The 13,385-nt window shown below is 32.6% G+C and overlaps 1 long non-coding RNA gene across 1 annotated transcript; it reads right to left on the reverse strand.

Moving 5' to 3' along the window:
* Positions 1-5,151: 5,151 nt before the first annotated feature.
* LOC142621227 (uncharacterized) lies at positions 5,152-13,009 on the reverse strand. Its single transcript, XR_012841728.1, has 3 exons — positions 12,895-13,009; positions 11,987-12,216; positions 5,152-5,907 (listed from the first exon to the last, which is right to left on the reverse strand). It is a non-coding gene; the product is annotated as an uncharacterized LOC142621227 (long non-coding RNA).
* Positions 13,010-13,385: the final 376 nt, after the last annotated feature.

Genomic DNA, 13,385 nt, shown 5'->3' on the forward strand with positions numbered 1-13,385 from the left:
GCTGCTCGCTAAAAAATTGAAGCCGCTGCTGTTGCAGCTGCTGCTGCTGCCGGGAGCTGCAGCAGCTCCTGCCGCTGCTGCAGCTCCTGCTGCTGCATCAGCGGCGGCTGCCGCGGCCACCACTTCGGCGGCAGCTCCGGCGGCAGCTCCAGCAGCAGCCGCTGCTGCTCCTGCTGCCACATCATCTGCAGCCACTGCAGATCCCACTGCTGCAGCTGCTGCTCCTGCTGCAGCCGCTGCTGCTCCTGCTGCAGCTCCTGCTGCAGCCGCTGATGCTGCTGATGCTGCTGCTGCTGCTGCTCCATCTTCTTCTGCTGCTGCTCCATCATCTTTTTCTGCTGCTGCTCCATCTTCTTCTGCTGCTGCTCCATCTTCTTCTGTTGATGGGTTTAAGAGTTGAATAAACGTGATTATGGATGAATGAATTTTACAATTGTAAAAAGTAAAAGTAAAAAAAAAAAAAAAGGAAGGATTTGGAAGAAGGTGTGGTTTTGGTAGGGAGATTTGATCGTGAATGTTCTTTAAAGGCTTTGGGCTTGGGTGTGGCCCATGGGTATTTATTTTTGTTGGGGTACTTGGTATTTTTAATTTTTTATTGTAAACAGTGAAAGGCTTAAAAACTACTGTATTGATTGGAATTCTTTTTATTGAATTTCATTAAAAATTAAAGTGTTTTTTTTTTTTGGGGAAAGCATAAAAGTATTGTGTAAATTGGAATTACTTTCTTGATTTCATTAAAAAAAAAACGTGATTTAAAAAAAAATAAACGGAATGCATCTAAAAGTTAGAAATAAAATCATAAGAATGCTTGCACAACAAAAATTCAAACTATTTTTTTAATTGATCCTCCATTCTTGTTGTTAGAAAAATATAATTTGGCTTTTACTTTTTTTTTTTTCTCTTGTTTATGTCAATCGTCATCATTTATTTAAAATCGTGTTAACACATATCTATATTTGCCTTTATTCAATATATAAGTAAATAGTGCAACTAAGTTTGCCTTCATATTTATATATTGTAATTTCTTTATGCAAGCTTTTACTTAATCTAGGTTACCCATTATAACTCATAACAACAAAGCTAATCCAACAAAATCACCGTGAGAAGGTTTAGTAGTAAATGTGGTATGGGGATACAATAATGAAAGAGTAAAGCCTTTTAAAGCATTACATAAATCTCATACGAGCTTGGTTCTATTAATCCAATTAGAAAAAAAAAAAAAAAAAATACAACATTATGGTTTTTTTTTTTCATTTAACAAATATTTTTATTTTTATTTTTATTTTTTAATGCACTGAGTCTATCACTCCCTTAACATTTATGTATATTAATATTTTGCCTAATGTTTTTTTAGCTCGGTGGTACTGGTCGATATTCTTCATGAAAAGAATTTATGTTTAACTCCTCTCTTCCCCACATGTGATAAATAGGGTGGAAAAAAGTTTGGTAATGTTTGAGAAAGAATGTAATCTATTTTAGTACTAATAAAGGACAAAACAAATATTTGATAGAGATTGGTTTGAGTTAGACTTTTCGGTAACTATAAACTTTTACTGAAGTTATATTCCTCAATACTTTTTTTCTATAATAATAGTCTGTTAATCCCATTGTTAGACTAAATTTCTTTTCTCCAACTATCATGCTTACCAAATATTAAAGTGATCTATTAATCTTTTCGAATATCAAGATGATTGGACATTAAAAGCTCACTAATCTATGAAGAGCGATTACATATTTTTGCACTCTTAAATATAGTAAATGGCTACCTTATAAATTTATAAATAAATGGCAGCTAATTATTTTAAAATTTTGCGTGTGATTAACCTATAATCAATATTAAATACATGATTAAAAAAAATAATGATTTATATAAAAAAGTTGAGTGATTTACTATTTATCAAAATTGCATCAAATATAGCATAAATCAAACCATTTAGAGTAATATATCTCATAAAAATATAGTGACAAGTGCAATATAATATTACTATGTTTAACATTTATATGAATATTTTAAGTAAGCAAAGTAACTATTGTTTATGGATACCAATACAAAAACACACATACATATGAACAAATTTTCGTAGGCAACTATAAAAACTTACAACAAGAAGAATCCAATTTTGGCTTCAAAACACACCTTGAGAAGCTTCCAAGTTATTTTTTGTATCAAATTTTTAAGGCTAAGTTCATATGAAAACCCATTATAACTTCTACTATATATATAGGATAATCAAGCCATTGTGTCAAAGAAGATATACCTTCTCTAACACAAAAGATATATTTTCTACAACACAAAAGAAGACAAAAGAAAGAAGGAACAAAAGAAGCAAGCAAGGCATTTATGCTTCCTTGCCAGCTTGGAGTTAAATCTTCATAGTAACATTTCCAATTTCTTTTCGTCCCTTTTTCTTTCTCTTTTTCCTTTGTGTTTCCAATCATGTCCATACTAACATTAATAGTTCGCATTCATTTATGAGATTTCCTAATGCATCTCTATCTAGGTTATACATAAATGAAATTTTATCTCTTGTGTTACATTTAGATGATGAATTTTGAGTTCGAATTAACTAAAAATTTTACTTTTGAAATTTCTAATATTGATTTCTATTGTTTATGTTAACAAAAAAAAGGACAATTCAAAAATTATATAGAATTTTATACATTAGATTTCAAAGTATCAAATTCGAAGTCCAATTCCTAATTTGCTAAACAAATTAAATTTATATGCATTTCTTTCACTCATCCATTACCCTTTTTTTTAATTGAATAAACACCCTTCCTCTTTGTATCTTTCTTTCATTTCATCACTCCCTTAATCAAGACATAAAGTACTGAGAAAGGACACAAATATAAAAGCAAGCAAGTGATAAAAAGGTCCATATCTGCAAATTATTTACACACGGAGTCAACATCATATATTAAAAATTTGAAGGTATTTCAACTAAGAAGAACTAAATAACATTGACAGAAATATAGAAGGTTCTCTCAATTTATCTAGCTGCTTTATTCCTAGTATTACTGGTGAAACTTTAAGTAAAAAATGTTTCACTGCCAAAAAGGACAATTAAGTATGTAACAGTGGGAAATTAATTTCCAGCATTCCGGTCAAAATACACCTTGGAAAGCTTCCAAGTTATTTTTTGTATCAAATTTTTTAAGGCTAAGTTCATATAAAAACCCATTATGACTTCTTCTATATATATAGGATTATCAAGCTATTGTGCCAAAGAAGATATACCTTCTCTAACACAAAAGAAATATTTTCTCCAACACAAAAGAATACAAGAGAAAGAAGGAACAAAAGAAGCAAGTAAGGCACTTATGCTTATTTGCCAACTTGGAGTTAAATCTTCATAGTAACATTTCCTATTTCTTTTTCTTTTGTGTTTCCAAACGTGTCCTTACTAACATTAATTTTTCTCATTCATTCATGAGATTTCCTTATTCATCTCTATCTTGGAAAGCTTCCAAGTTATTTTTTGTATCAAATTTTTTAAGGCTAAGTATACAAAAACCCATTATAACTTCTACTATATATATAGGATTATCAAGCTATTGTGCCAAAGAAGATATACCTTCTCCAATACAAAAGAAATATTTTCTCCAACACAAAAGAATACAAGAGAAAGAAGGAACAAAAGATGCAAGTAAGGCACTTATGCTTCCTTGCCAACTTGGCGTTAAATCGTCATAGTAACATTTCCTATTTCTTTTCCGTTTCTTTTCTTTCTTTTTTTCTCTTTTTCTTTTGTGTTTCCAAAAGTGTCCATACTAACATTAATTTTTCATTATAACTTCTACTATATATATAGGATTATCAAGCCATTATGCCAAAGAAGATATACCTTCTCCAACACAAAAGAAATATTTCTCCAACACAAAAGAATACAAGAGAAAGAAGGAACAAAGAAGCAAGTAAGGCACTAATGTTTCAGTGCCAAAAAGGATAATTAAGTATGTAAGAGTTGGAAATTAATTTCCAGCATTCCGGTCAAAACACACCTTGGAAAGCTTCCAAGTTATTTTTTGTATCAAATTTTTTAAGGCTAAGTTCATATAAAAACCCATTATAACTTCTACTATATATATAGGATTATCATGCTATTGTGCCAAAGAAGATATACCTTCTCCAACACAAAAGAAATATTTTCTCCTACACAAAAGAATACAAGAGAAAGAAGGAACAAAAGAAGCAAGTAAGGCACTTATGCTTCCTTGCCAACTTGGAGTTAAATCTTCATAGTAACATTTCCTTTTTCTTTTCCTTTTATTTTTATTTTTTTTTTCTCTTTTTCTTTTGTGTTTCCAAACGTGTCCATACTAACATTAATTTTTCTCATTCATTTATGAGATTTCCTTATGCATCTCTATCTTGGAAAGCTTCCAAGTTATTTTTTGTATCAAATTTTTTAAGGCTAAGTTCATATAAAAACCCACTATAACTTCTACTATATATATAGGATTATCAAGCCATTGTGCCAAAGAAGATATACCTTCTCCAGCACAAAAGAAATATTTTCTCCAACACAAAAGAATACAAGAGAAAGAAGGAACAAAAGAAGCAAGTAAGGCACTAATGCTTCCTTGACAACTTGGAGTTAAATCTTCATAGTAACATTTCCTATTTCTTTTCCTTTTTTTTTTTTCTCTCTCTTTTTCTTTTGTGTTTCCATACGTGTCCATACTAACATAAATGAAATTTTATCTCTTGTGTAACATTTAGATGGTGAATTTTGAGTTGGAATTAACTAAAAAAATTACTTTTGAAATTTCTAATATTGATTTCTATTGTTTATGTTAACAAAAAAGGATAATTCAAAAATTATATAGAATTTTATACTTTAGATTTCAAAGCATCCAAATTCAAAGTCCAATTCCCAGCTTGCTAAACAAACTAAATTCATTTGCATTTCTTTCACTCATCCCTTACCCTTTTTTTTAATTGAATAAACACCCTTCCTCTCTGTATCTTTCTTTCATTCCATCACTCCCTTAATCAAGACATAAAGTACTGAGAAAGCACACACATAAACAGCAAGCAAGTGATAAAAAGGTCCATATCTGCAAATTATTTACACACGGAGTCAACACCATATATTAAAAATTTGAAGGTATTTCACCTAAGAAGAACTAAATAACATTGGCAGAAATATAGAAGGTTCTCTCAATTTATTTAGTTGCTTCATTCCTAGTATCACAGGTGAAACTTTAAGCAAAAAATGTTTCTTAGTGCAAAAAAGGACAATTAAGTATGAAAGAGTTGGAAATTAATTTCCAGCATTCCAGGAACTTGTGATAAATATTTCCTCTGTAAAACTTGACCTCAATAGATTTTATACTTCCACAAGGTTGCAAACAAACATTAAAAGTGTATTCTTTACCCAGCTCTATGGACAGTCATGGTAATTCCAGCCATGAAGTGAAACTCGAGGCATGACACCTGGAGGAATATTTGTTTTTCCTCCCATACATGCGTATAATTGGGAGCTTGAACCTAGTGTCCGCACCAAAAATGCTTCAGGATTTTAGATTTCATAAGGGCCATCAGTAGCCCCCTAACATTTGCAAATCCATCCCACAAGGATCCTTGGATGTAAACACGTTTCCCATCAAAATATTGGCTAGGATCTTTTGACACTGTAGATAAATCTTCAGAAGATTTGCTGATTTCATTGGAGTTTTCGAAATAAGGATGGAGTCTTAGGTCATTTTTTAAAGCTTTGTTGATGTCATCTGGTGGAACTTGCTCATTTTCACCTACCTAAAGAGCAAGAAATGGATGGTTCCTTAGAAGCTTGACAGTGTCTCTTGCACATAGCAGGAGAAGATCATGATCTAGGGGACCATTTGGATTTGGTACCGGGTCACCACTTCAACGTCTTCAGCACTCCAAAACTCTTGCCACACCTACAAAAATCACAAAAATCAAATCAGTCCTATGGACCAAGTTATACTAGAGTAATTTAATACTGAAATAACTTAGAATATTGGAATCCTTAGGTTTGGTTAGCCTTGAGCCATATTTGACCTTGTAGACAAGCTTGGGTCTCAGGAGAACAAATCGTTCAAAAAAATGCAATGCAGAATTCACTCTGGTAGGAACATTTTAAAACTTCAGTTACTAGATAACCAAGTATACCAAAATTAAAAGAACCAAAGGCTCCTACTGCAATATACCAAACAGCAGACAATGTCAAATATCTTTTTTGAAAAAAGCGATGCTGAAATAGGTTAATGCAATTAAAAAATACAACTGAACTCAACAAAGCCATTATCCTAAGTAATTAAGTTAAATAATTATTTATGGCAATAAAAGATAGAATACAAAATAAATGTATTCACTAAAATCTAGACGTAGCTTTGAGGAGAAGATATAGACAATTTGATTAAGACAATTTTTAATTATGTAAACAAAAACTGTTGAGCTGGCTAGTAAGGAGTTCTTTATTTATATTTCAAAGCATTCGAAAACAAGAGGGGGCTAGAAATATATTAGGTCTAAGGCAGAGGCCGTCAGAAAAGAAAAAAAAAAATGTCTAACTAGAGTGTATAGCTTGAAAAAGAGATCAAGGTCAAATGATAATGATGGTAGTAATAATCCATGTAGCTGACTGAGAAATTAGAAATCAAGAAGTGCTGAGTTGTACCGAAGAAAATAAAGAATTTTCTCACAAGCATAGGCTTGCTCATGTATTAACTTGTTCTTATAACATCAGTTATGCTTGTTTTAAAATCATATTTTGACAATTAGAAGAAAGGAAATAAATTTTGCTTGTGACACACTATTGCCACTATGGTAGTACTCTACAGTTGAAGGTAAAAGCTCTGTGGACAATTTAGGTCAAAGAATATAAATACCCTAATAAGTTTCAAAAGCATTATAAAATCAACAATGCCACAATTTATGGTAACTTTCATAATGGAACCGATTTCAGTGATTAACATATCATTAATTTATATGGTTACAAGAACACCGTCATTAATGGGAAATTACTGCAGATTATAGTTGTTAGCTTTGCTAGAAGTATGTGGTTAAATGATTAAATTTACCATATCCCTATAGCTTAAGCTTTTAGGAGAATTGGTAATTTAATTTGGTATCAAAGCAGAAGGTTTTGAGTTTGATCCCTGCTCCTCTACTCAACCTTTCACTTAAAATCTCATTTGTTGGGCCTCACCTTATAAAAGGGAGTTTGAGCCCACACATGATAGTATTAGAAGTATGTGATTAAATGATTAAATTTACCATATCCCAATAGCTTAAACTTTTTAGAGAATCTGTAATTTTACAAGCTTTTTTCAATTATAAAACTTACTCTACAACACTTTCTTGGCATTCCCAGCATCTTACGCTGCAATCATCCCGTGACAATGCCCTCAGTATAAAGCATACAAATTTTGGTGAATGTAAAATCTTTGATATTCTAGGATTTGTCCCAATTTTACTAACCCACCAACCTCCCATTGAGATACATATAGGGACATCATTCTATCTCAAAAGCTTCATCCAATAGGTTTTGCACCTAACTATATATATCAACTCTTCATTTTCTTTTCTTTTTCTCTATGTGGGACTCAACCATCACACATGCACTCACAATAGACCTCTCCCTCCCATGTGAGTCTCTACCACATCAACCTAGCTTCCCACTTCGTGTGAGTCATTAGCAAATCCAGATTGTGCATACAAGAGTTGCATCAAATGCAACAATAACCAAATTCACACCAACCACATCAACACCAAGATACTCCAAAAAAAAAAATTGATAGATAACAAACATTTAAAATTTCAAACCAAAAGTTGAACCATAACTATAATACCAATTTTTTGGGTTCAGAAGTGTCCCTAGGGTTTAACAAGAGCCTAATGATATATATTGAGGTACCAATTGATATATATTGGGGTAGTGGCGGAGCTAGGATTTTAGTCTAGAGGGGGCAAAATTAAAAGACGATATTAAAAGTGAAATTTATCTAAAAAACATTAATCAACAATAATAACAAAATAAATAAACAATTGTAAGCAAACTGATGGAGTAAAAACAACCAATTCATAGCTACTAAAAAATTTACAAACTAATGGAGTAAAAATATGATTAGTGTTACTTAAAAAATATAATGAATAAATGTTTGAAATTATTTTTTGTGATTGGTGACATACAAATTTGTAAGATATAAGTAATAAAATTTGTAATATCTCTAGCATTATTCAAAGATAAAATGCTGTGAAAAGTATCATAAATAGTAAAAATTGTGTAAATAATGATATAAAAAAATAATGAAATAGGAGCAAGTTGTACGTAGACAAGACAAAAGCATGATTTGGTCACTTTCAACAAGTAGAAGTTTTTTTTATTTTTTTATTTTTTCCTCCATGTAACTACTAATACAACAAAAAAAAAAAAATTAGGAGTCAGGGGAGGCAGGTGCCCCCCCTCGCCCCCCTCTGGCTCCACTAGTGGGTACCACTCAAACAGCTTAAGCAAAATGGTTTAGACCCAACTATGTCCATCAACTTCTCACTTTCCTTACTTTCCCTCTCAATGTGGAACTCAACCTTTACCTGTGCACTAAGAACAGTTGCTTGACTTTGGTATGGTTTGTTTTTCATCTTCTTGTTGTGTACGAGAAAGCAAATAGTACTGCCTAATCCTATTTGGTTGGGTAATCTCCACAAAAAGTCACCAAACCAACTTTGTAGCCATAATCTTTGTTATTAGTAAGAAAGAGCTCATTGGGTGTATATGGGGTTTAGTTTTGTGCAACTATTGTAGTCACATTTGCTAGTAAATTTTTCTTCTTAATGCCTGCCTTCGGACATGTGTCTAAATCTGAACCATGTAAGTCTCTATCTGTATGTTCCTTGTGTGGTTGTTTGTTCTATGTTTCTATTTCTATACACCCTCTATAATTGATCACACACACACATAGGAGAGAGAGAGAGAGAGAGAGAGAGAGATCACGAAAAAAGTCCATAAATATCACAATAATGATAAAATTTTGTCCTCTCAGCCAATCCACCACCCTAACAGTGAGTCATATTAAAATGCATATCAGCATGAAACTTGATGTCTGTTTCGTAACGTTCCCTTGAAAGACATAGTAACCCATCTGACAATATCCAATTACCACCACAGATAAAGAAAGGCCGTCCGTTGACCTTGAACAACCTTTAAATAAAAAATTTATAGAGTACATATCATAATATCAAAATAAAAACCTAAGAAAAATGTTCTAGAAGGCATATAAAACCTTACACCTGTGGCACTATCAATATGGCTCTCAATTTTTCGGAAGCCAAATAGATGGCCCCAACCTTCAAATTCTCCATATCCAGGACTGTTTTCCCATACCGCTCAGCCACCATAAGTCAGGATTGTAGAAGAAAAGCTGCAAATTTATTCCATTATAACCTACAACAGAAGTATTTGGAGCCTAAAACTAGATAAAAATGCCCATGGGGACAGGGCTATCCCAACTTCCATAGGTCCTTGGTTCGACCTCCTAATGAGAATTGAGGATATTTGAATCCATAATAATAGGATGCACCGAATGCTCAGTAATAAGAAATTACACATCTCTAGATACCATTTTGGATCATTCAAGGCACAGATAAGTAATGAAGGCCATATTCCTTGGGCTCGGTATGCAATTTATTAACTTGGGGGAAGAGGGGGTCTTTTATGCTTTCACCTTTCTTTAATGGTAATGTACAATATCAATGAAATGAATCGAGAAGGAAGTTCATTACCTAAATGTACAATATCATTGTATGATTTTGTAAGATATTGAGAAGGAAAAAAAATCTAATTTTACTTACTGAATCATAAGAGGAAGATATGAGTGTCATAGAGAGTAACAAGGAAAACTGCAGAGGCCAAAAATAGTTTAGGTTTTTACCAAAAAAAAAAATATTTAAAAAAGGTTCAGCTTTATGTCGTGCACTAGCAAAAATCTGGTGGTTGACAGATATGTGTATGTGTGTATATATGAGATGGATTTAAGTTATACCTTTTTATAGCTACTAATTTTCATAACATCTAAGGGTGAAAAAAACACCACTTAACATATCATTAATATAGAGTTATTAATTGTCACATTAGCTAATTTTCCTTAAAAAACCCATCCATTCACGGTTCCCAATACTTAATCATTTCCCTTTTTCTTTTCTTTTTTAATAATGAAGGAAAATGATAATTTCATAATATTGTTCATACTTCCATAACTATCTCTCACATATTGAATTTTTGGTATATTTTGCTATTGAGGGAGGTTATTACACAAATAAAAATACAAAACCTTAATTCAACCTGAGTTGCACTTGTGTCCCTATTTGATTTTGCCGTGTTTCATCCTCTTTGGATACTGAAAATTGCAGCTAATAATTGTTACTTGGTCAAGACTTTGCTGATGATGCAATTCTGTGTTTAATTTTGATAAATTTCTCAGTTATTGCCTTTATTTCTTTACACAATTTACTACATGGCCATGCAATATTAAATGTTCAAAAGAGCTCTGCCTTAGTTAGGATCCCATGTTACAAATTCTATAGAATGAGATTGACTAACTGGTACTGTTATGATCAGAGACAGTGGGGGGAGGGATCATTATTAATGGATTACTAAATAATTACTAATTTTCTAATTTCTTTTTATTATTTGTGCAATAACCTCCCTCAATAGCAAAATCTACGAGAAATTGGATATATGAGAGATAAGGAAGTATGAACAATATTAAGAAAATATTATTTTCCATCATTTTTTTTTTTTAGGAAAAAGATTAAGCGTTAGGTACAATGAATGTGGGTGGGTTTTTTAAGAAAAGTTAGCTAATGTGGCAATCGATAATCTATATTAATGGCATATTAAGTGGTGTCTTTTTCTCCCTTAAATCTTGTGAATATCAATGGCTATAAAAAAGTGTAACTCTCTCTCTCTCTCTCTCTCTCTCTCTCTCTCTATATATATATATATATATATATATATAGGACAAAACTTAGTTGTTGTTCCTTAGATTCCTCTGACTCACTCAATGACCTTCTATGGTTGAGTTAGTAGAATTCTGACCCAACAAGTGCAGTGTGCACAGCCTCACAACAATCATTGCTGGTTCCTAGAGAAACTAACAATGAAACCGTTGTTTAATGTATTAATTAATTTGAGACCACTCTGGTGGCAGAAGATCATGAATATCCTTCAACCATTATCTCCTCATCTTGCTATTTTATAACTCACTCTAATTGCCCGCAAATATATGTATTCGTTTCTCTTACTAACGACACTCCTCTCTTAAGATTCAACCATGTCTACTTAACTAAAAAATACACTTTCATTCCATGAGAAAAAATCCACATGACATAATCTTAAAAAGGGAACCTAAGGAACACCTAAGTCTTGCCCATATATAACAAGGTGAACCACCATCACCACAGTAAATTCTATACATCAAATAGATAAGACAATCTTTCTCAAAAAAAAAAAAAAAAAAAAAGATAAGACCTAAGAGCATATTTACTGAGTAGAAACAAAAGCAATCCTATAGCTGAAAGAAGAAGAACAAGTAATTGAGTAAAAAAGAGGGTATACCAAGTGTCACAAGCATAAGGAGGAATGTATTAACACCAAAAGAGACATGGTTATTAATAAACAGACTTCTATGATAACTATAAAAGGTTGCATAAGATGCTAGAATAAGTCTTCTTCACCTCAATTGGGGAGAAGGACGTAGATGGCTCACATAGCCTAGTTCCTTAACTTCAACCCCAAGCCGGTCTAATCTTGTTTTTCTTTTTTTCCATGTGGGGGGTCAATCCAACGGGGCAAAGACTTAAAAATTGTGCTAGAGATACTATGAAGTTTGCACTTAATGGTTGGTAACTTCTTGGTAAAAAAAGAGTATCTTAAATTTTGAATTTCTTAAGAAAGAGGCAAGCTGAAAGAAGACTATTCCTCACAAAATTCTCATAAGAAAGAATGCTATCACTGACCTCAGGAAATGTATATTCAACATGTGATCCAGCAGGGAATGACAAGTGTTGGTCTGAAGATGCCCTACTAAACAAATGTTTCACTCAACTCCCATTGTTACTTGGATGTTCAAAGAGCACTCGGCAACCCAGGCTCGTCTATTTTCTAACTCTGTTGTGGCATGCAAATACACCCTCTTGTAATCGTCAAAAAACGATGAAACCAAGTGGGGATCAATTATTTTCACTGGCTGCATCAAATAATAAAGCATCAGTATCTGAATTATCCTGACAAAACAAAAGCACCATTATATATTGAAATTCTAATTCAGAAAGAATTGCATGACCACAAACAGAAATTAATAAGGAACTACAGAAGAAATCTACACTAAATGTTTCAAAACCATGCATATGTACAGCTTATGTGGGTACTGAATTCCAATTCAATTTGAAATGTCAAAACCAGATTACAATTTCCAGAATTTTTTTTTTTCTTGGTAAGTTACTCATACACCCAAAGGGACTTGAACCCCCAACCTCACTCACCGCCCATACTTATATGGGTTCCATTTGGCCCAAAGAACATTGGCAATTTCCAGACAAATAAAAATTTTCAGACGATCTTTTGCTTAAAATCTGACCCAATAGCAGTGACCAACTACCCAAGTACTGACAAATTTCAAGAAATTTATAGGGAATGCAACCAAAGGAAAATCAATCTTACAATTTCTTAAAAACTAGCATGAAAATCATTTAAAAGGAGTATAAAATCTCAAGATCATATTTTATGTCTTATGTCATGATTTTGAAGCCCATGGAAAGGACCAGGAACAACTTAGTTCTCATTACAAGCATCACTAGAATCCAACCCTGTGAAATGAATGCCAAATATGGTAAAATAATGAACTCCGGGCAATAAAAACACTTACTCAAATACGCAAATTTGAGAGCTCAATCTTACAAAGCAGACAAGGCTTACGTTGATTTGAGACTGAGACTGAGAGACAGAGTGACCGTGTGTGATTCTGTTTGTGTGTCGGTGCATGAGGTGGGTGTGAGAGAGAAGGAGAGGGGAGAAAGAGTATTTTTGGTAATATAAAAAAAGGAGGTGGGGCCGAGAATGCCACGTTTAGTTAAGTTCAGACAATGTGTCGTTTGTTTACTTGAAGACAGTGATATGTGTCCCTTTCGTGTTTTTGCAAGATTGTTTAATCCATGTCCAACTCCTTGCAAAGTATTAAAAATCCATTTAGCGGGAGAGTTTAAATAATATTGTTTGTAAATTTTTGAAATATAAATAGATAAAATAGTGTGTGAAAAAGTGTGTAATGTTGTTTAAAATGTGAAAATGTTTTCTTACTGAACTGCAATAATGTATTTATTATATTATATATAGTCTATAATAAATAAACTTTGTGAG

This window comes from Castanea sativa, chromosome 12 (genome assembly GCF_040712315.1).
Source record: "Castanea sativa cultivar Marrone di Chiusa Pesio chromosome 12, ASM4071231v1".
Taxonomy (NCBI): domain Eukaryota; kingdom Viridiplantae; phylum Streptophyta; class Magnoliopsida; order Fagales; family Fagaceae; genus Castanea; species Castanea sativa.